Source organism: Gopherus evgoodei, chromosome 13 (assembly GCF_007399415.2).
Source record: "Gopherus evgoodei ecotype Sinaloan lineage chromosome 13, rGopEvg1_v1.p, whole genome shotgun sequence".
In the NCBI taxonomy this organism is placed as follows: Eukaryota; Metazoa; Chordata; order Testudines; family Testudinidae; genus Gopherus; species Gopherus evgoodei.
In genome coordinates this window covers 10,184,463-10,204,734 of record NC_044334.1, presented here as the reverse complement: position 1 = coordinate 10,204,734, position 20,272 = coordinate 10,184,463, and the positions used below count along the sequence as shown (strand labels likewise).

The window sequence follows — 20,272 nt, the reverse complement described above, 5'->3', positions numbered from 1 at the left end:
CAGATGAAGAAGATCTCAAAGCTCTCTACAGAAATTAGAGACTTGATTCGCTTGGTGCCCATGTGACCTACACAAGTATTGTTAAACACCTTTTCGAGCAAAACAGAACTCGGAGTTTGTGACCAACTTTAGTACACACAATGAGTCAGAAGCAGAGCTGGGAATGTAATCCTGGAAACCGAACATACTCCACCTAAAAGGAATTAACAATAAGAGAAATAGCCATGTTGGGACATTTGTAACCAATATTTTGTTAATTCAGGAAAAAGGCATTTTCTTACCTTATCATGATCATCCCTATTTTCCCGCTCTTGACCCTACCATACGCCCTCCCAACCACCTTTCTAAGTTTCTCTGGTGAATTGTTTAGTGCAGCTCATGCTGGTCTTGCATTTTATAATGACTACAGGCAAAAACTAACACCTCTTATGCAATTCTCCCAAACATTAGTGCTTAAAACAAAACTAAACAACTCACGGAACACAACTGGGATGGTTTAGTTCTATTGCCTTGGTTGTTTGGGTAGATTTGTTTGTTTAATTATTTGTATTAGTGCCTAGGAGCCCCAGCCATGGACCAAGATCTTGTTGTGCCAGGTGCTGTACAAAAAGATAGTTCCTGCCCCCAAAGCACTTGGTCTATGTCCATCTCTAGTTGGAATGGAGATGGACCAACTTCTGTCCTGAAGGAACATGTGTCAGGTAGGCTCATCCTGTTTAACTTCAAGATGTAGCCCCTGGGATCTATGAGGGAGGAGATGCACTCTTCCCCAAAATGAAGTCTAGTTTATGTGCCCATTCTGGGCTAAGAGATATGAAGCTGCCAACCAGCTACAATGAGAAATGTGATGGTTTTCATGGAAAGTATTTTTTAATTCAAAAATAAACACGGGAAAAAACATTCCTTTAGCAGTTTTTTTTATAAATGCATCTGACACTGGGGTGTTGTTTCCTGGTGTCAGGGTTGCCCTTTATACATGGGTGATGGAGGATGAACTATTGGGGAGGAAACTGACAGAGCAAAAACCAGCTGCGACAGTTGGACATGGTCTTCGTGAATTGACCTGACACAGCACTAAAGCCGGTTGTGAGAAAGGTGTAACTGACTTCCAGCCAGAGGAAAGGAATCTGTAACTCATAGATTTGTCTTTAAGGACCAAAAGCAGGAGAAATCAGCCATTGATTGTAAAAGCAAACAGAAATAACATTTACTTTCCCCCAGTTTTTCCTGATTACCACTCATTCATTCCCCACCCACACCCCCTAAAAAATCCATAAGGGCTTTGCTTTGCTTTACATTGCATTCCCTTTGCCACACTACAAAAGGTTTATGAAGGCTGTTTCCACAAGCACTCTGTGATTTATAAATTCAGTCAAAAAAGCCATATTCTGCTAGGTAAAATACCCTGCTAGCTAAGTGTAACAGTGATGACCCCTTGCGGATTCAGACAGACTTCTTAGTGCGTGTGCAATGTGACTCATGTGGTATGTGACCAGGATTCATCACGAATTTGATCCACTGGTTGACTCATTAGCTTCCCCAGGTTGGGCCAGGTACTGACAGGGAACATGAATGCTGATCCATGCCCCCCTCTCAGGAAGTCATGTTGGAGGCTGGCTCTCCTGCCAGAACAGAATGGACAGACTCACCCACTGTAACCTTAAGAAAGGATAATGGTTTCCTTTCCATAGTCAACAGCAATTTGCATACCAGCCTGTACTAGGGTAGCTGGCCCCTTAAATGAAATCAGGCCCACTCTCCTCTTCCAGTCCAGGTGCATCTGAGTTTGGTGTAATGAGGAGGGTGGGGCTGCCCCAGGAGTTATAAATGAGAGACAACCCAAAGGCAAGAGAGAGAGAGTCCAGAACTGAGTGTCAGAAAGTGAGCTCCGAGCTGGATTGAGAGAAGGAAGTAGTGTGAGTTTCCCTGGTTGGGTAGTGGAGCCAGATCAGGCTAGTGAAAGCAGGAAGGTAGCTGGGGTGTCCCCTAGCTGGAGAGCCAAGAGAGGGCTGAAGGCTGAAAGAAACAAAGGGAGAACTGTCTGCTGGCTCTTTGAGCTCGAGAGCTGACGCTGGAAGGGCAGAACGGGCTGAAGACTGGGGAATGATGGAGGGATGAGCCTGCTGACATCTCCAGGTGAGAACTAGAACCATACCTGAGCAGGAAACAGAACAGAGAAGCACACCAGTGAGTGAGGCATGGTGAGAGATGGCTGGAGCTGTACCTGTACCTGACAGGTGACTATAGCGAGAGAAGCCTGAGCTGTACCCACTGTGTTGATGGGTTTGTGACAGGCTGAATCACAGAAACCCCCTTGAGAACTGCCAAGTGATGTGCCGAGACTACTTCTGTCCCTGCTTTCCCTGCCAGCACCCTGTCTTGCTGAGCCAGACACTCCGTCTGCTCCAACAAAGACCCAGGGTCTGAATTACTTAACTGAAAGAAGCTTATAAAAGTGTTCTTGTCTTTAACACTCAGATGCCCAACTCCCAATGGGGTCTAAACCCAAATAAATCCATTTTACCCTGTATAAAGTTTATACAGGGTAAACTTACGAACTGCTTGCCCTCTATAACACTGAGAGAGATGCACTGCTGTTTGCCCTCCCTCACACCCTATGTATTAATACATACTGAGTTAATTAATAAGTAAAAAGTGATATTATTAAATACAGAAAGTAGAATTTAAGTGGTTCCAAGTAGTAACAGACAGAACAAAGTGAATTACCAAGTAAAATAAAATAGAAAATGCAAGTCTTATATCTAAGAAAACTGAATACAAATAACACCTCACCAGTTCCAGTAAGCTTCCTTTTACAGACTAGTCTCCTAGTCTGGGTCCAGCAATCACTCACACCCCATGTAGTAACTGTCCTTTGTTCCAGCGTTTTTCTGGTATCCTTGGAGGGGGAGAGGCTCTCTCTTTAGCCAGCTGAAGACCAAATGGAGGGGTGTCCCATGGGCTTAAATAGACTTTCTCTTTGGGTGGAGACCCCTTCCTTTCTCCTATGCAAAGTCCACCTCCAAAACGGTGTTCTGGAGTCACTTGGTCAAGTCACATGTCCATGTATGACTCACAGGTTTTACAGACAGAAGCCATTGCCCACATGATATCTTGAATGTCTCCAGGAAAACTTCTTATGTGGACTGGAGCATTCCAAGATGCATTGTTCCTTATGTGCTTCTTGACTGGGCACTTAATTTTGTGAATTCCTTTCTCCAAGAACTGACCAAATGCTCTACTCGGGTGTTTAGAAATCAAGCCAGTATATGGCCAATATTCATAACTTTGAATAGAAAAATGATACCTGCATGCAAATAGGATTAATAGTCAGTAGATCATAACCTTTACATAGATATGTTACATGGCATATGTAGTATAGAACATATTCCAGTTATCTCATAGTCATAAGTCTATTTCTATAAAGCCTTATGGGAGGCACTGTCACAGGGTTGTTGGGACTTGAAAGATTAAATGTCCTGTTTGGACTGTGCTGGGGAATTCTGGCTTATGGGTGTGGGGCTTCTGTAATAAATTAGCCCAGCAAAGCTTGTGTAGAGTTACTGGGTCCTCCAGAAGAGGGAAATTGAGGCAGGGGATTCTTTGCAGGCACCCAATTTCTGTATAGAGTTCCTTAAAGTAGCATAACAATCTGCATTTCTTCATGTCGACTGTTTTTTAATTCAGAAACATTAGGATAATATTTAACCTTGTCATTTCTCTCTGTAAACAAAGGCTGGTAGGAAAATTTTCATCTACATGTTTTTTTTTTTGTCTGCTTTCCTGGAAAACTTTTGAGTTTTCATTGGAAAACTGTATCGGAAAATTTAAAATATTTTAATCTGCAAACCACAAAAAGGGGTTTGATTCAGGATCATTTCCCCTCCCTGTTTTTTGGTAATTTTTGGTTTAACTGTAATTTTTCAGTGGCCAACTCTTAGCCCCCAAATCACTGTTCAGCTAAATGTCAAAGTTTTCTGTAGGGGGCAAATCCCCATTGTCTAGTCAGCTCTACCATAAACATGGTTTGCCAAAACCAGAGACAGGTAACCACAAAATATAAAGAACAGGTTTTCATTCTGTAGTAAAAAGAGTCTTTAAAAGGCAGGTAATAGAATGTAATGGTTTATGATCCTTTTATGAGCTATTTAATTACCGTGGCCTATTCTGGGTCCAGAGGCCTGTTTGATACCGTAAGTAATAGTTCAAGTATTTATTCAGTGAAATTGCTAATATTGCAACTTGCCTTGTTCTATTTCTGTGTTCTGGTTTTATGGGCTTTACTAGTGTCTGAGAAATTATAGTCATGTCACAGGGAAAGACAATTTCATTCAAAACAATAGTTAATGAAAATTTTAGGGCAAGCTATAATTTTAGTTAAGTAATTCATGGAAGTATTTTTTTATCATGGATTTTTGTAGCTACTTAAAACAAATAATTGATATAGCTTTTATTATAACAGTATCTACATTTCCTCATAATTGTGCCTCAGTTCCGTTTTATTCCTTGATCTTTGTCTGATGCCCTCTATTTCTGTTAGCGTAACAAATCAACCATTCTGCCTAACCTTTATTAAAGGAAATTAGTAACTAAATTCATAAATGTCATGGGACTGATTCAGCTCCTGTTGCAATCTTGCTTTAGATTCTAGTGGGAATTGGATCAAGTCCTATTTATTTCTTTTAATTTTTCTGAATATAGAAAAGAGAACAGCTCTTAACATATGTTTCCTTCTTGTCTAAACTACCATAAAGCCTTAGCTCAACATAAATACAAGAAGGAGACATATGGTAAAAATGGTTCTCTTTTTTGCTAAAAACAAACCAAAAGGAGAACCTTGTCTTTTAAGAAGGAATTATATTTTTAACATATGTCTCTTAAATGTGTGGTAGAATTAAGGCTATAGGGTAGTTTATCCAAGAAGATGAGATGTGGTTGTGCTTTTTGAAGAAAGCCAAACCAAAAGCATATCTTAAAAGAGGACATATACCATTGACATGTGTCTTTCATTCGTGCATATCAGCCTTATGAGTTATGATAGTTTTTGAAGCCTTGGATGTCAACAGCGTGTTGTGGAAGAAAAATAATAGTTTGGAGTTGATAAGTTTTGTATTGGTGTAGATCCAGAAACAGAAGTGTGGGGATTGACCTCAATTATTTATTTCCTAGCTTTTCAGCATTTGAAGAAAACTTTGTTAAAATAGAACAGTGCAGCCTTACCTACAATTAAACAAAGTAAAAGGGCCTTTGTGCAAATGAAAACCAAGTTTTCTGTAAGTGTTACTTAGTGACAGATCTTACCAGTATTTTTAGAGGAGCAGGCATACAACTGCTGTTGCTGGAAACTTGCAATTTTAAATAATGACAACTGGGAACTGCTGTTCTATTTATGGTAACTGTAGCCTGAGCTTGGCGGGGAAATGTCACCACCAACCTAGCACTAGCTTATCTGTCCAGGATGGCTGGGAACACATAAGGGGTATTAATAATCACTTTTATTTCTCACTTAGAAAGCTAGAAATAGTGATGTCTGCTTTCGAGCATTCCAGTCCAGTTAATTGCTTTCAGGGAAATGTAATCAAGAACCATTATCAGCATGTATTAAACTGATACATTCCTAAATCATTGCTCAGGTTTAGATTAGATTAGATTTCTGATTATAGTAAACTCACAGTTTGCCAGTTTTGCAGCTGCCTACAGAGTCTGGTCTTACCACAGAATGTCTTGTTTTGTTTTTACAATGGAGAAAGCACTGTGCAATATTTCATAGGGCATCTGAACACTGACAAACGCAACTATTTCATGTACAATGAGATCCCTCAGAAGACTTTGATCCCATTTTATATATTGAGAATCAAGAGACACCAGACCAAGTCCATCTCTGGTATAACTTCACTGGTCTCTAAGAAATAAATGCGCAATTCTCAATGTCTTTGTTCTGTCCGTATTTATGCTTTGCAGGGCTGACACATAGCAATTGATAGGTAAATCACAGGCATTAAGATCAGAACTTTGACAATCACTACAAAATAGTTGATATGTTGCAATAGCTCAGGGCAAGTGAATACAATCAAGTAATGCTGTCACAAGACATGGTGAAACAATGGTAAATCAGATCTGTCAAAGAGCAAGGGTGTTTTTATTGTTCAGGCACAAGACTGCATACGAGGAGCTCTTGTCACAGAATCAGGAAAAGAATCATGTTATGAGCACGTTCTACAAAAGAGATGTCGACGTAGGTAGGCAGTTAATAAATAATGTGCCTGTAATGGTTACTGGCAATATGCAGCAGTGTACGCAGGCTTTCTAAAACCAAACCAAGTTGTTGCTGGGCACTGCAAATGGCTTCCTTTATGAAGCTCTTTACAGCTTCTCTTGGCTTCACAGACTTCTCGTGTGAGCTTGAAAGGAGGATGGGCCAGTGGTTAGGGAACTAGCTTAGGTCTTAAAAGACCTGGGTCCAAGCTCCTGCTGCTCCACAGACTTCCTGTGCGACCTTAGGAAAGTCGCTTAGCTTTTTTGTGCTGCTCTGTAAAATGGAGATAAATAGCACTTCCTTACCTCACCGAGATATTGTGAGGTTAAGGACTCTGAGGGCAACTGCACCCGTGTTCCATGGTATGGTCCAGCTAGGGCACCTACTCTCAGGCTTCCAGCTCCCCCACCACTGCCTCTCTTGGGCAGAGGCCCACATTTCTCTCTCTCTCTCTCTCTCTCTCTCTCTCCTGGCAGGGGTATTTCAAGGCTTCACAGCTCTCTACCTACACTGTGAATTGCCCAATGAAGTCACACTACCTAAGCAGGCCTGCTTGACTCTTCTCCTCAGACAATTAATAATGTAATTGCCACACACATAAGTTACCACACAGATCTTTCTAAGCAAGCACATTAAATGTTGAGGTAAAAATGTTACAGAGAACATGTTAAAAGCAATTAAAAAAAAAAAAACCTACACACATGCTAATGAGCTTACCAGAGACCACCCCCTGACTCCAACAAAGCTCTGGCCAGTGAATCGTCCTTTGCAACTTACTTAGGGTTTTCCTGTGACTACAAGTTCATGAATCCTTTTGCTCTGAACAAGCACCCTGAGGAATCTGAGGGTCACTTGGGTCTGTGAAGAGACCGGGAATAGGGAATCAGCCAGAATCCCACACAACTAACAGTTCATTCTTCTTAGCACATTGTTTAAAAGAGTCCTTTGAAGCTCATAACACTTCTCAAGATTTACATTAGTCATGTCTCCTAGACAAGATACATACAATCCCACAATAACACACACATTTCCATTTTGACTACAGTGAGCTCCTAAAATGCTTACGCTTAATTCAATAAAGTTTGTCCAGGAAATTGCTATACATGTCACACTTGGCTATGACAGTAAAGGAGACCATATAAGTATCTAAGATATATAGCCTGGATAAAACAGCCATGTCTCTTTATACTTTAGTTTCCAGGTGTAAAATGAACATGATGATTCCCTATCTGATGGGCTATGGTGAGGCTTCATTAATTTAAGATCCTTGAGTGGAAAATGATTGCCTGAATGAGGGCACAGTAGGATGATTATTTCCTATATATTTTAGTACTACTACTAAGATATCTCACTGTTAGGATGATTTTTTTGAGACAGCACAGTGGTAGATGTAGGGTGACCAGATATTTGGGACTTTGTCTTATATATGTGTCTCTTGTCTTGCATCTCCTGTCCCAAATTTTCATGCTTTCTATCTGGTCAGCCTAGGGGCATTGAATATAATAGGTAACATATAACCAGGTAACAGATATTTTCACAAATCAATATATGGTTTGTGAAAATATTTGTTACCCGGTTTTGAACCTGCTTCTCCCTGGGACAGAAATTTAACCTTTGTGCTGCAATGTAACAGTGTCACTGTTCAAATTAAAACCTGCTACTGAGTGCAAATAGAAACATTTCATAGGTAGTGACATGGCCTCTACCTACAAATGTGTTGGTGATTTCAGCCCACTGGGAATTACAAGTGCACAGCAGCTCTAGGAATTGACTCTGTTCGCCAGCCTCTCGAGATTGATGCCGCAAAACATAAGAAAGATCGGATAAGGAGCAATGGGAAAGATTTAACGGTGCAAATCAACATAGCTCCACTGACCACAGCAATTGCAGGCAATCAAGCATAGAAACCATTCCTATCACAACTGCTGTCAGACACCCGGACAGTAGATTTTGACTAATTCAAGCTACTGACATAAAAGCCTTCAATCAATGAGGTTGCAATGTGATAGGAAATGTTTCCATGTTCAGCCAGAAGCAAGAGGCTGAGCACTAATGTGCTACAGAGCAGCATTTGTAAGAAACACAGACACAAATGAGCTGTTCATGTTGGTTTTTCTTTTTTGGTCATTCCAAGAGGTGAGATGTCACATTATAACCTATTAGGATGTCTCTCTTCCAGAATATCTTACAGATTAAGTTAGCTGTTCCTCACCCCATTGGGCAGCAGTTGTTTGATCAAAAATATTATCTCAACCACCAGCAGCTGAATTTTTCCAGGAAACAGAATTGCTCCTATTTTTTAATAAGTTGAAAACAACAGTGTCAAAGAACTCCATACTAAAGCTATACAAAAGGAGCTACACATGATATAAGTGAAGTTAATAAGTTTAACAAATACTATAACCCAACTTAAATTTTAAAATGTGTTGTCATAACTTTAGTGCAATGCCACTAATGTATACTGGCCAAACATACTGAAAATGTATGCAAATTGACTATTTTCTGTTATATTCAGTGTCCCAGCTAGACTCCTAGAAACTTTCAGCAATACCTTGCAATGATCACCAATCAATGTAGCTTGAATGTGGATATTTATTTAAACACATTCCTTAAACTCAATATGTGCTTTTAGAACCTATATATGCATACTATATATGTATAGTGTGTGTATATACACTATATATGTGTATTTAGAAGCTTGATGTGATTGGACAACCCAAAGGTAGAGGATATGAGCCATGGTTTGGCCACCCATGCTATGAGCCACATGCAGCTTTTTTACACTTAAAATGTGGCTTACGGAGCCTTGCATGCCCCCCCACCACACATTTTCCACCTGCCAGACTGGGAATGGGGAAAACTCAAGGCTTCTGCCCTGTGGCAAGGTGGTGGGTCTAGAGGCTTCTGACCTGCGGGGAGGAGGGTCTCAGGACTTCAGCTGAAGCTCTGGGCCCCAGTAGGCATGCCTGGCTCTCAAACTTCTGAAGATTATTGTATATGGCTTGGAGGGTCAGGAAGTTTGGCCAGCCCTGGGATATAGAGTCAAATCAAGAGCAAATGTCTGTTGGAGGAGTTTAAGTAGGTGGCACTGAACAGTAATATATTCCAGTTCAGAAACGAAGACTAGATACACTGGATAAATTATTTCCTGTGTATTGTCCTCTCTCTAGTTAAAAAATTGATTTGAGTGGTTTCGGTTGATGCTATTGATTTCCATGGTATATTTTTCATGCCATAACATACTGCTGTAATTGGCTGTATTGAATATTGGGCCTGGTAGAAAGGAGATTATTTCATTTGTTTAGTTACCACATGGGGTTTCCTATGTAATACACTTGATCTTGACTAGAGCAGGGAAAAACTTGCCATACCAAACCTTTTGTTGATGAAAAATATGGATTCAAGTTGACCAAAAGAATTCATGAAATTGGGTTTATTTTGATAAATAGTTTCAATAAAAAAAGACATTTCAGAAATGACAAAATTGTTCATTTCAGCATTTCTGAAACAATAGTTTGACTTTTCATATCGGAAGGCTATTTTTCATTTTGGAATTTCTCTCAATTTTATATAGACATTTTTCATCCCCCCCTCCTTACAATCACAACAAAATGTTCCATTTTGGGGTTGGCCAAAGTGTTTTAATTGGCACAAAACAAAACTTTTTTCAACATTTAGGTTTGTTGACAATTTCAAAATATTATTTTTGGTCAACTCTAACCAAATTAGAAAAGAAATTGGACTGGATTCCAAACCAAATATTCTGTTATTAGATCAGCCCTCATCTTGAGAACTATCCGTCCATCTTTTGTCTATCTTTCTGCTATGTTTAGTGGTGCCCATTATCAAGTTAGTCTTTACTAACTGTTGCCAAACTATAGAATCATAGACTATCAGGGTTGGAAGGGACCTCAGGGGGTCATCTAGTCCAATCCCCTGCTCATAGCAGGACCAATCCCCAGACAGATTTTTGCCCCAGATCCATAAATGGCACCCTGAAGGATTGAACTCACAACCCTGGGTTTGGTAGGCCAATGAACTATCCCTCCCCCCTATCTGAGATGTCAATTATTTTTTGTACTGTATTTAAGGAAATATTGCTGTACTCAATATTGAATCATAGGACTGGAAGGGACCTTGAGAGGTCATCTAGTCCAGTCCCTTACCACAGGATGGTAACTGATAGCATGGATTAGCTCAGAATGGTAAAATTTTAGTCATTTTACTTTCTCATTTCAAGAAAGTCAGTGAAGTCTGGTGGATAGGGCATCTGACTGATAATTGTACTTGGTTATACTACCAGCTCCACACTTGCTGTGTGATCTGGAGCAAGTCATTTCACCTTGCAGTGTCATCGCATCTTCTGTCTGTTTAGATTGTAAGCTCTTTGAGGCAGGGAATGCCTCTCGTTAAGTATTTGATTATTATCTAGCACAGCGGGGCTATAGTCTTGGTATGCCTGGGCAATACAGTAATATAAATAATTTTATCCAATTGCAAATGAGGTCACAAGGTGCAGAGCCTGATGTCTTTTTAATGGCAACCCCTCTGTATAAGCATTTACTTTTTACACTTTCAAAATATACCAATCCCATTTTTCAGTTGGTGCATGTGGAAGAATATTTAAAATCAATGCAAAATGAACTGTTTGAAGGAATAAATATTCCTACTCCCAACCCCGAAATTAGGATGCAAACTGGAACTAAATCATAGTGCACAATTCTATGTAATAACTCAGGAGTCTGAGCTGGAAATGTTGGAAAGTGGGCTATTGAGAATGACTGGTGCCATGATCTTTCTAGCTTAATCTGGAGTTCTAGAGCAGAGAGATACTTACCACCATTGAAAATTAAATTGAAACATGGAATCACTCAGATTAACAAATCATAACTAGCCTGGAATGATCTCATACTGATAGAGTGAGAAATTCCACGCAAGTGGGGAATTCTTGGCCTCTACCCAGGGCCGGTGCAAGGATGTTTCGCGCCCTAGGCGAAACTTCCACCTTGCGCCCTTCCCCCCCCCCACCCCCACAGCAGCTCCCCCCCATGCCCTGAGGCGCCTCCACTTGTGGAAGCTCCCCACCCTCTGCCCTGAGGCACCCCCCCGCCCCAGCTAACCCCTGCTTCGCGCACAAGCACCCCAAGCATGTTGTCGCTGCTTCACTTCTCCCACCTCCCAGGCTTGGGGCACCTAAGCTGATTGGCTCCACAAGCCTAGGAGGCGGGAGAAGTGAAGTGGCCATGGTGTGCTCAGGGAAGAGGCAGGGCAGGGGTGAGCTGGGATGGGGAGCTCCCCTGCTTGCTGCCCCCCTTACTTGCTGCAGGCGGCCCTCCCCACATTCCCCTGCCCCAGCTCCCTCCACCTAAATGCTGGCAGCTACCAGGACGGCCGAAGATCCGGCTGCTGTGGTCGCTGCCGAAGAAAATGGTGCCCCCAAATGCCAGTGTCCTAGGCGACCGCCTAGGTCACCTAAATGGTTGCACCGGCCCTGCCTCTACCCATCACTAGGACCCTACCAAATTCACAGTCCATTTTGGTCAATTTCACAGTTACTGGATTTTTTAAATCACAAATGTCATGATTTCAGTTATTTAAATCTGAAATTTCAGTGTTGTAATTCTAGGGGTCTTGACTCAAAAGGGAGTTGGGAGGGAGGGGTCAGAAGGTTATTTTGGGGGCGGGGGAGGTCGCGTTACTGCAGTGCTGCTAGATGTGGCCTTGCCATCAGAGCTGGGCAGCTGGAGAGCAGCAGCTGCTGGCAAGGAATCCAGCTGTGAAGGCAGAGCCGCCGCCTGCAGCAGCGCAGAAGTAAGGATGGTATTGTCACCCTTCTGCAGTGCTGCTGGTGAGGAGCTACCTTCAGAGTTGGGCACCCAGCCAACAGCTGCTACTCTCCAGCCATGCAGCTCTGAAGGCAGCGCAGAAGTGAGGGTGGCAATATCACAATCCCTCTAAAATAACCTTGTGACCCCCCCACAACAACTCCCTTTTGTGTCAGGACCCCCAATTTGAGAAACGCCAGTATCCTCTGTGAAATCTGTATCGTGTAGGGTTAAAGCACACAAGACCAGATTTCACAGTGCGAGATCAAATTTCACGGTCGATGACACGATTTTTCATGGCCATGAATTTCATAGGGTCCTACCCAGCACCATGCTTTAGCTGTCCTAAGGACTTCAGTTCCCAGGGTTAGTCAAGCTGGCACGTTTTACACAGGGGCACTAAATTAGCCATTGCTGCAGAAGGGGAATGTGAAATATCACTGTAAATGAGGCTTGTCCATGTCATTGTCTTTGAATCTCCTCTTAGAGGGAGAAAAGACAGACGGGTTGGTTATAGGAAGGTGAGCAAAAGCTGGATGTCTGGAGCATATTGTTGAACTGCAGTATGCTGGTTTATTCCATATAGATATATATCTTCAGTAACTGCTTATCTAGACCTCCTGGTGAACAAGTATGTTACCCAATGGAGCAGTCACTAATTCATCCAGCCAGCCATCTGTGTATTTTAGGGTTTTAGACTGCCATCCATCACTGCAGTAGATGAGCATCTTCCATGGGAAATTGGTAGCAGTCACAAAGTCTCTATTAGTAGCATAGAGTCCTGTGGCACCTTATAGACTAACAGATAGATAAGGTGCCATGGGACTCTTTGCTACTTTTACAGATCCGGGAACACGGCTACCCCTCTGATAAGTCTTTATTGGACTTCATGACATCTCTTCCACACACCAGGGCCCAGTGCTTGGGTATCTGCACCTACTGCTTAGGTGATTCGGAGAAAGGAAAAGAGGCCTTAAAGTTCAGGAATAGAAATCTGGAACAAGATCTGAACTGAGATTCACCGCCCAGGAGGTATGGTGGAGCTAAAGTGGCTCTGGGGGCCTTTATGGCAGTCTCCTCTGGCAGCTCCCAACACCAGTGCTTGTGGCTGTTTTCCTCAGTTTCTATCGTGGGGGAATCCTCCTCCTAGCCTGAACTGGGCTTTTAGGGTCTATTTAGGCAATTCCAGCCCTTCAGCCCCAGCATACAGAGCCCATAGAAGTGTTGAGGATCTTGCCAATGACTTCTATACCCAGCTGTGCCAAAGGTGTTCCTTGTGACCGGGAGCAAGTCACCTAACTGCCTTGTGCCTCAGTTTCCCCACTTATGAAAGAAGGGGTACAGTGGGGATTAATCAAGAAACTATCAAGTGTCTTGAGATTCTTGGATGAGGGGCATTATATTTGAATTGTTTTTACTTTATTATTGCAATTGACTATCTGATTGTCCAGCGATGTCATTAGTGAAATGAAAATTGTTCTCCTTCAGCTAGAAAAGTAAACGCTTTTGACTTTTCTTATGTGGCTAAAAATCATAGACTGCCTGCATGCTTGACAACTTTACAGAAATGTGATGGGAGAGAAGAAACGTGGTTCAAACTTAGAAGCAGGGCATTTAATTGTTAATGATGAGATGTTTAAATCCATTAGCCTTCTTTTCCCTCCAGTTACATGTTTGTAACCTGCCTGCCTGCTGGAAGCTATCACTTTTTGCCTCTGAGTCTTTCAGAAACTGGCACTGATCTCACACCAAGTATTGAGCTGTATTCTGAGTCACAATTAATATCCTCTGTGTGGCTGCTACATCTCTTTCGTTTGGAATCTTGATATGAATCCTGAAACTTGAGAGTCTCCAAGTTCTCATGCAGGGAAAGGAAGGGATGGTAAGATCTAATGGATTTTGCCTTCAGTAATAAAGCTGTGCAAAACTCTGGTTTTGGTCCCTGTAGATTCTTACCCCAGGAGTTCTGACTTAAATTGAACTCGGAGCAGGCCTCTGCCAAATTTGCCAGCCTTCTCAATGTTTCTTACATTAAACTAGGCAAAACTGCTATCGATCATACAGAACTGTAGATTCAAGGTTCTCCTGAAAGTTCCATGAACTTTGATGGGCTTAGCCCAGAGTAAACTACAGAAATTCTGCTCAGCTCTTTAATGACTGTTCTCAGTTACTCCATTGATGTCCCCATTACGAGAGTAAAATGGTACTGGGAATCTTGCTTCAGAGGAGAGCTTTAAGGAGAGATGTGAGGGTGGATAATGAGTTATCCTTTAGTCTGGAGAGTAGCTTTTGGGTTAATCACATCCACAGAGATCACAAAAGCCATTGAAGCAGCTTTTTGGCAATCCAGCTGCTCCACTTACATCAGGCCAAGATGTGCCTACAACCCCAATTGGCTGCTTTGGCACCATAAGTCTTTCCTTTTAGTACAAATTCAAAGAGAACACTCGCCATGAGTTCCTCACAGATATACTCTATCTATGTATCTATCGTGATGTGTGAACTGAAAAGCCAGCAAAAGAATCTGAATTAGGGTTTGGTTTCTATGAGCCAACCAAAGATACTAGTCCATAGATTGTCTGAGTCTACATAACTGGGCTGGAAGTTTCACATCAACACAAACTTCTTCTCAAGGAGATTTTTGGCACTTTCTGTCTCTGGTTAGGATGGAAATGGCATGAGAGAGTATTACAGGCTCCAGTAAGAAGCAAAAAGACCTTAAAGTGTAGTGAGGTGCCAAAGAATTTTTAAGGGAGAGAAAATAAAAGCAACCACATATAAAAGTAAAACCCAACTTTTCAAGCTGTGAAAACAAGTGTGGTTCTAATTTTGAGCATAGATTTGTAAAAGGTCCATTTCATCCAAACCAACTTAATCTTCTTTAATTATGTCCGTTAAGGGCCTCCGCCAATTTCTATAAAATTAAATAAGGCCTGATCCAGATCTCATGAAAGCCTTGGACAGTTCAGATTGATTGCAGTTGCAAGTGGATAAGACCCTAAAAATGGAATGTGTAAGAGAGATGCAGTGTGTAGTTCTATAGATTCCATACTACCTACATTTCTCAAATTTGTTCTTTTTAGAGTGGATTGCAAAACTTTGAAGGTCAGTCTAATTGCACTCTTATTTTATAAATTGCTTTCTTGGCCAGACAATGCCACTCACAGTAGATTAAACCTGAGAGACACTATCTCTGCCTTTGTTTTATAGAAAAGATTTGATAAGTGATTTATTCTCTGTAGAATGCCTTATAAATGTGCTGTTAGATAAGTGATATCTGTCTATCAAGATAGATTTTCATATGGAATCCTTTTCCTTAAAGAATAAATGGATCTATTCCCACTCCCCAATACAAATGCATATGGGCCAGATTCTCAGGTAGAGTAAATGGACATGGCTCCACTGAAGTCAATTTACACCAGCTAGAGATCTGGCCCCTAATAATTTTTCTCTTGCAAGCCTTCATCTCTTCTCACTGAACTCAGATTCTGAACTCATATAATTCTTGCATCTGGTTATTTACTTTCTGCTTTGTATTCTTTTGATAGAGTTTATTAACATACTACATTTTTCTCTCCTGTTCCACAATGTGTGCTGCATCCTTAATCTCTGATTTATAGTCCACGTTTGTTTTCCATAATACTCTTTTGTTGAAAATCAATAAAAAGACAATTTAGAAAAAAGTGGTTCTCTCTAAAGTCTAGTTAAAGAAACTGCCAATAATTAACAACAGAGTGATCCTGCATTCCCTGTGCATTGAAAACTCCCATTGACTTCAGTTGGAGTTTGGGCTTCACAAAGACTCCAGAAACTTGGCTCAGGCTTTTTGAGAATACCTGGGCCTGAATAGTGAAATTGCATCTAGTGTTGTACAAATCTATTCAGCTAAAATTCAAATCCCAACCCAAATCTTACCAAATTTGAACCCAGCTGTTTTTGAGGTTCCAAAAAGGATGTGTTTCCCCACTCTATCTAAAGGTCTGGGGGCAGGGGGCAGGGGGAACAGTTTAAAATGTCTCTATTTTTGCATGCTCAACTTAAGGTCTCTATTTAAGTTCCAGTAATCACTGACCACCCACTCCTTGAAAATTAACCCGCTTTAAGGTGGGCATCCAACCTCTCACATCTCATTAGAAAAAGTGTGGCTCATTAAAGGCTTTACCCAGCTAGCAGATGGGCAAAGGATGAGTGTTCAGCACTTTTAAAGGTGCCATTCAGGTGTCCGAGTTAGGCACTGATGGTCAGGTCTTGAAATATATTTAGGCACCTAACTTCCATTGACTTAAATGGCAGTTAGGAGCCTAAATACTTTTGTGGATCTGGCCCCCAAAAACTAAGGCACTGAAAATCACTAAACTTGAAGATTAGGTCCTGATGTTTGTAGGCCTGAGACACACAGTAGTTTGGGGGAACTTATTTTTGAAACTAACAGCCCATCACTGACTGACTTGACATGTGCATCTCTCCAGGTAGTTCCATTTTCTTCTGGATTACATTGTGTATAGCAGGCAGAGCTGGAAGTAATTTATTAGAAAATTATATATACAAAAGCTTGAAACAAATGCCTTGTCTTTGTCAATATGTAAATGGTATTGCCCGATGAACAAAACCTTACCTACAGTTCTATCTATTTCAGGCTCTAATCAGTGCTTGTATAAATGCAGTTTAATAATTTATTACCTTTTTAACTTTGGTTGAGCTTTATTATGCTTTTCATCGTTGCTGTAAATATGTAAAATGCTGTTAATCAACCTTTGTTGGTGAATATTTGATTAATAGCTAGCAGATGTAACTTGCCTCTGTGTATACGGTGTTAAATGTAATGTACCAACACATAATTCATTATTTTAATAACATGTTGGGATAATAAATCAAAGGAACTCTTGAGAATGCAACAGTCAGAAATACCAAGGGAAAAGCCAGGCATTGCTTTTTCCTTTTTTTTTTGACTTTTTTAATGAAGAGTATGGACCCGATTTTCAGAAATGCTGAGTACCTACTGTTCCCCTTCTTATTAATCATGTTTGTTACAGGAGTGCCTATGCATCAGCTGAGAATGGGGCTCCACTGTGGTACATGCTGTAGAAACACAGAATAAGACAAGGCCTGCTCTGAAGAGCTTACAGTGTAAATAGATGAGACTCACAAAAGGTAAGAGAAAAGGATTAAACACACAAGTAGAGAGGAAAATGCAGTGGTTGCAAACATCATGTTCGTTCCATGATTTGTTTTGGTTTTTATTTTACTTGAGTGGGATCATGTTAGAACAATAGCTATGTGGAGAGACAATTGAAGGGAAGGGTTAGGAGGGGTGCAGGAAACAGCCAGTCAACACAGGGGAGGGAAAACTGCAGGAAGCAGCCTGGTGCAGTCCCTGTGTGAACTGCTTTCTGCAGCTGCTCTGCTGGGTTCAGTCTCTGGCTGGTTCGTTCCTGCAGTTTCTTTCCCAATACTCATATGGCTGAGAGGGGGGCACTGTACATTTCCTAGTGATGTCAGTTGGTTGTAGGGATTCCACATGTGACGGGTTGGATGCCCCGTCCCAGATGTCACCTGATGTGCTAGGGTCTCACTGACCCCCCTGCTACAGTAGCCTGGGCTCCCTCTCCCTGTTTAGCTGAATCAGGCTCTCTAGCCTCTGGCAGCATGCAAGGGTAGGGAGGCCCCGCTGTAGAATCACAGAGTCTGCAAACCGCTCTCTGTGGGAAGACTCAGCTAGGAAATTGCCCAGCTTTCGTGTGCACACCTCCTTTGGGGAGTAAACACAAAATAATATTGTCTTGCACTGTAGAGAAATCTATACAACGTAAGCTCATAAATTCCCCCCCCCCTTAATGTGGAGGAAAATTACGTACAACCTCTTGCTCCCCCCCCAGTTATAAATTGCACAAACTAGGTTTTATAATAAACAAAAACAAGTTTATTAACTACAAAAGGCAGATTTTAAGTGATTATAAGTGATAGCAAACCAAACAAAGCAGATTACCAAGCAAATAAAACATAACATGCATACTAAGCTTAAGATCTTGAAGAGACTGGTTTCAAGAAGTAATTTCTCACCCTAAATTTTGCTTTTGGGCAGGTTGCAGAAATTCCTGAAGGTTAGCTATCCTTCTTGAAGCTTAAATATTCAGACACCTATTCACAGGCGAGATCCCCTTTCTAGCCTGAGCTCAACTCTTCCCCCTACCCCTTGTCTTTTGTTTCTCAGATCTTTCCAGCTGTCATCCTGGGTGGGGATTCAGTGAAGAGTGAACCAAGATCAACTTACTCCCCAATCTTAAGTAGAATTCGCACAAGGCAGGAACCTTTTGTTTCCTAGTCTTGACCTCCCCTCCTTTTAGTGGAAAATCACTAGAAGTCCAAGATGGTGATTAGTACCAGGTGACATGACCCCATGAATTTGTAGTGTCAAAGCAGTGTCCCAGGACCCTTCTCACGAAGGAGAAAGATTAGTATCTTCAAAGTCTTACTGGTTTTTCCTAATGGCCCATCAAGGCTGATGGCCTGCAGTCTGAGTGTTTCCCAAGTACTCACAGTTGTAATTCTTACATAGTCAATATTCCTAACTTTGTATACAGAAATGATACATGCATACAGATTAGATAATCATTCAGTAAATCATACCCTTTCCAATGATACCTCACATGACCCATCTTGCATGAAATATGTCTTAGTTATGCCATATTGATATAATAAACATTTTTTATAAAGAATATGGAGTGTAATGTCAAACCATGCTTCTGAAAATCAGGTCTGTCTTAGAATCACAGCAATGAAATCCAATTCAGGGTTGATGCTCTGTTTAGAAAGTCATAATATTGTGGGTTTTTAGCTTTTACCAAGTGGGAGGTCAGTTCTAATGAGAAAATTCAATTAAAGTGGGCTATTATCAACAGGATGAAAAATCACTTTCGTAGTGATAATTAGGGTGGCTCATTTCAAACAGTTGACAAGAAGGTGTGAGTAACAGTAAGGGGAAATTATCATGGGGAAATTAGTTTTTAGTTTTTATAGTGACCCATCCAACTCCCAGTCTTTATTCAGGCCTAATTTGATGGTGTGCAGTTTGCAAATTAATTCCAGTTCTTCAGTTTCTCATTGGAGTCTGTTTTTGAAGTTTTTGTTGTTGCAGAATTCCACTTTTAAGTCTGTTATTGAGTGTCCAGGGAGGTTGAAGTGTTCTCTGACTGGTTCTTTAGTGTTATAATTCATGATGTCTGATTTGTGTCTGTTTATTCTTTTGCGTAGAGACTGTCCAGTTTGGCCAATGTACATGGCAGAGGGGCGTTGCTGGCACATGATGGCATATATCACATTGGGATATGTGCAGGTGAATGAGCCCCTGATGGTATGGCTGATGTGGTTAGGTCCTGTGATGATGTCCCTTGAATAGATATGTGGATAGAGTTGGCAATGGGGTTTGTTTCAGGGATAGGTTCCTGGGTTAGTATTTCTATTGTGTGGTCATAGGCACCGACTCCATGGGTGCTCCAGCCCTGGAGCACCCATGGGGAAAAATTAGTGGACGCTCTGTACCCACCAGCAGTCAAGTTTTCCTCCTCCCTTCTCCCCTCCGTCTCCCCCCCCCACACGCACTGCTTCCCCACTCCTCCGCCTACTCCCAGCGCTTCCACCGCCAAACAGCTGTTTGGCAGCGTAGCAAGCTCTGGGAGGGATGAGGAGGAGCAGGAACATGGCATGCTCAGGGGAGGAGGCAGGGAAGAGGCAGGGTCGGGTGGGGATTAGGGGAAGGAGTCGGAAAAGGGGCAAGGAGGGGGTGGAGTTGGGGCGGGGACTTTGGAGAAGGGGTTGGAATGGGGGTGGGGCAGCTCCTCATGGAAGGGGTGGAATCGGGGCAGGGTTGGAGTCAGAGGGGGTGCTGAGTACCCACCAGCGGAAGCAGAAGTTGGTGCCTGTGTGTAGTTGCTGAGTGAGTATTTGCTTCAGGTTGAGGGGCTGTCTGTAAGCGAGGACTGGCCTGTAGCGGCAGTAGCTCCTTGAATGGAATAACTCCACGTATGAACATACAGTTGCCATCACAGACAACCACTAGAGCAACTGAAGATTAACTTAAAGCTAATATTTGGCAATTCTCTGTGGTGTGACAAATCATCTGAAAAGGCACCTATTGGGACACTGAAATTAGCAGGATTTATAATGATGAGAAATGTGTGTGCATTTCCCATCA

At 41.7% G+C, this 20,272-nt stretch overlaps 1 long non-coding RNA gene across 1 annotated transcript; it reads right to left on the bottom strand.

Moving 5' to 3' along the window:
* Window positions 1–3,874: 3,874 nt before the first annotated feature.
* LOC115660829 lies at window positions 3,875–18,346 on the bottom strand. The gene is made up of 3 exons (XR_004002956.1): window positions 18,272–18,346; window positions 16,157–16,159; window positions 3,875–3,887 (listed from the first exon to the last, which is right to left on the bottom strand). It is a non-coding gene; the product is annotated as an uncharacterized LOC115660829 (long non-coding RNA).
* Window positions 18,347–20,272: the final 1,926 nt, after the last annotated feature.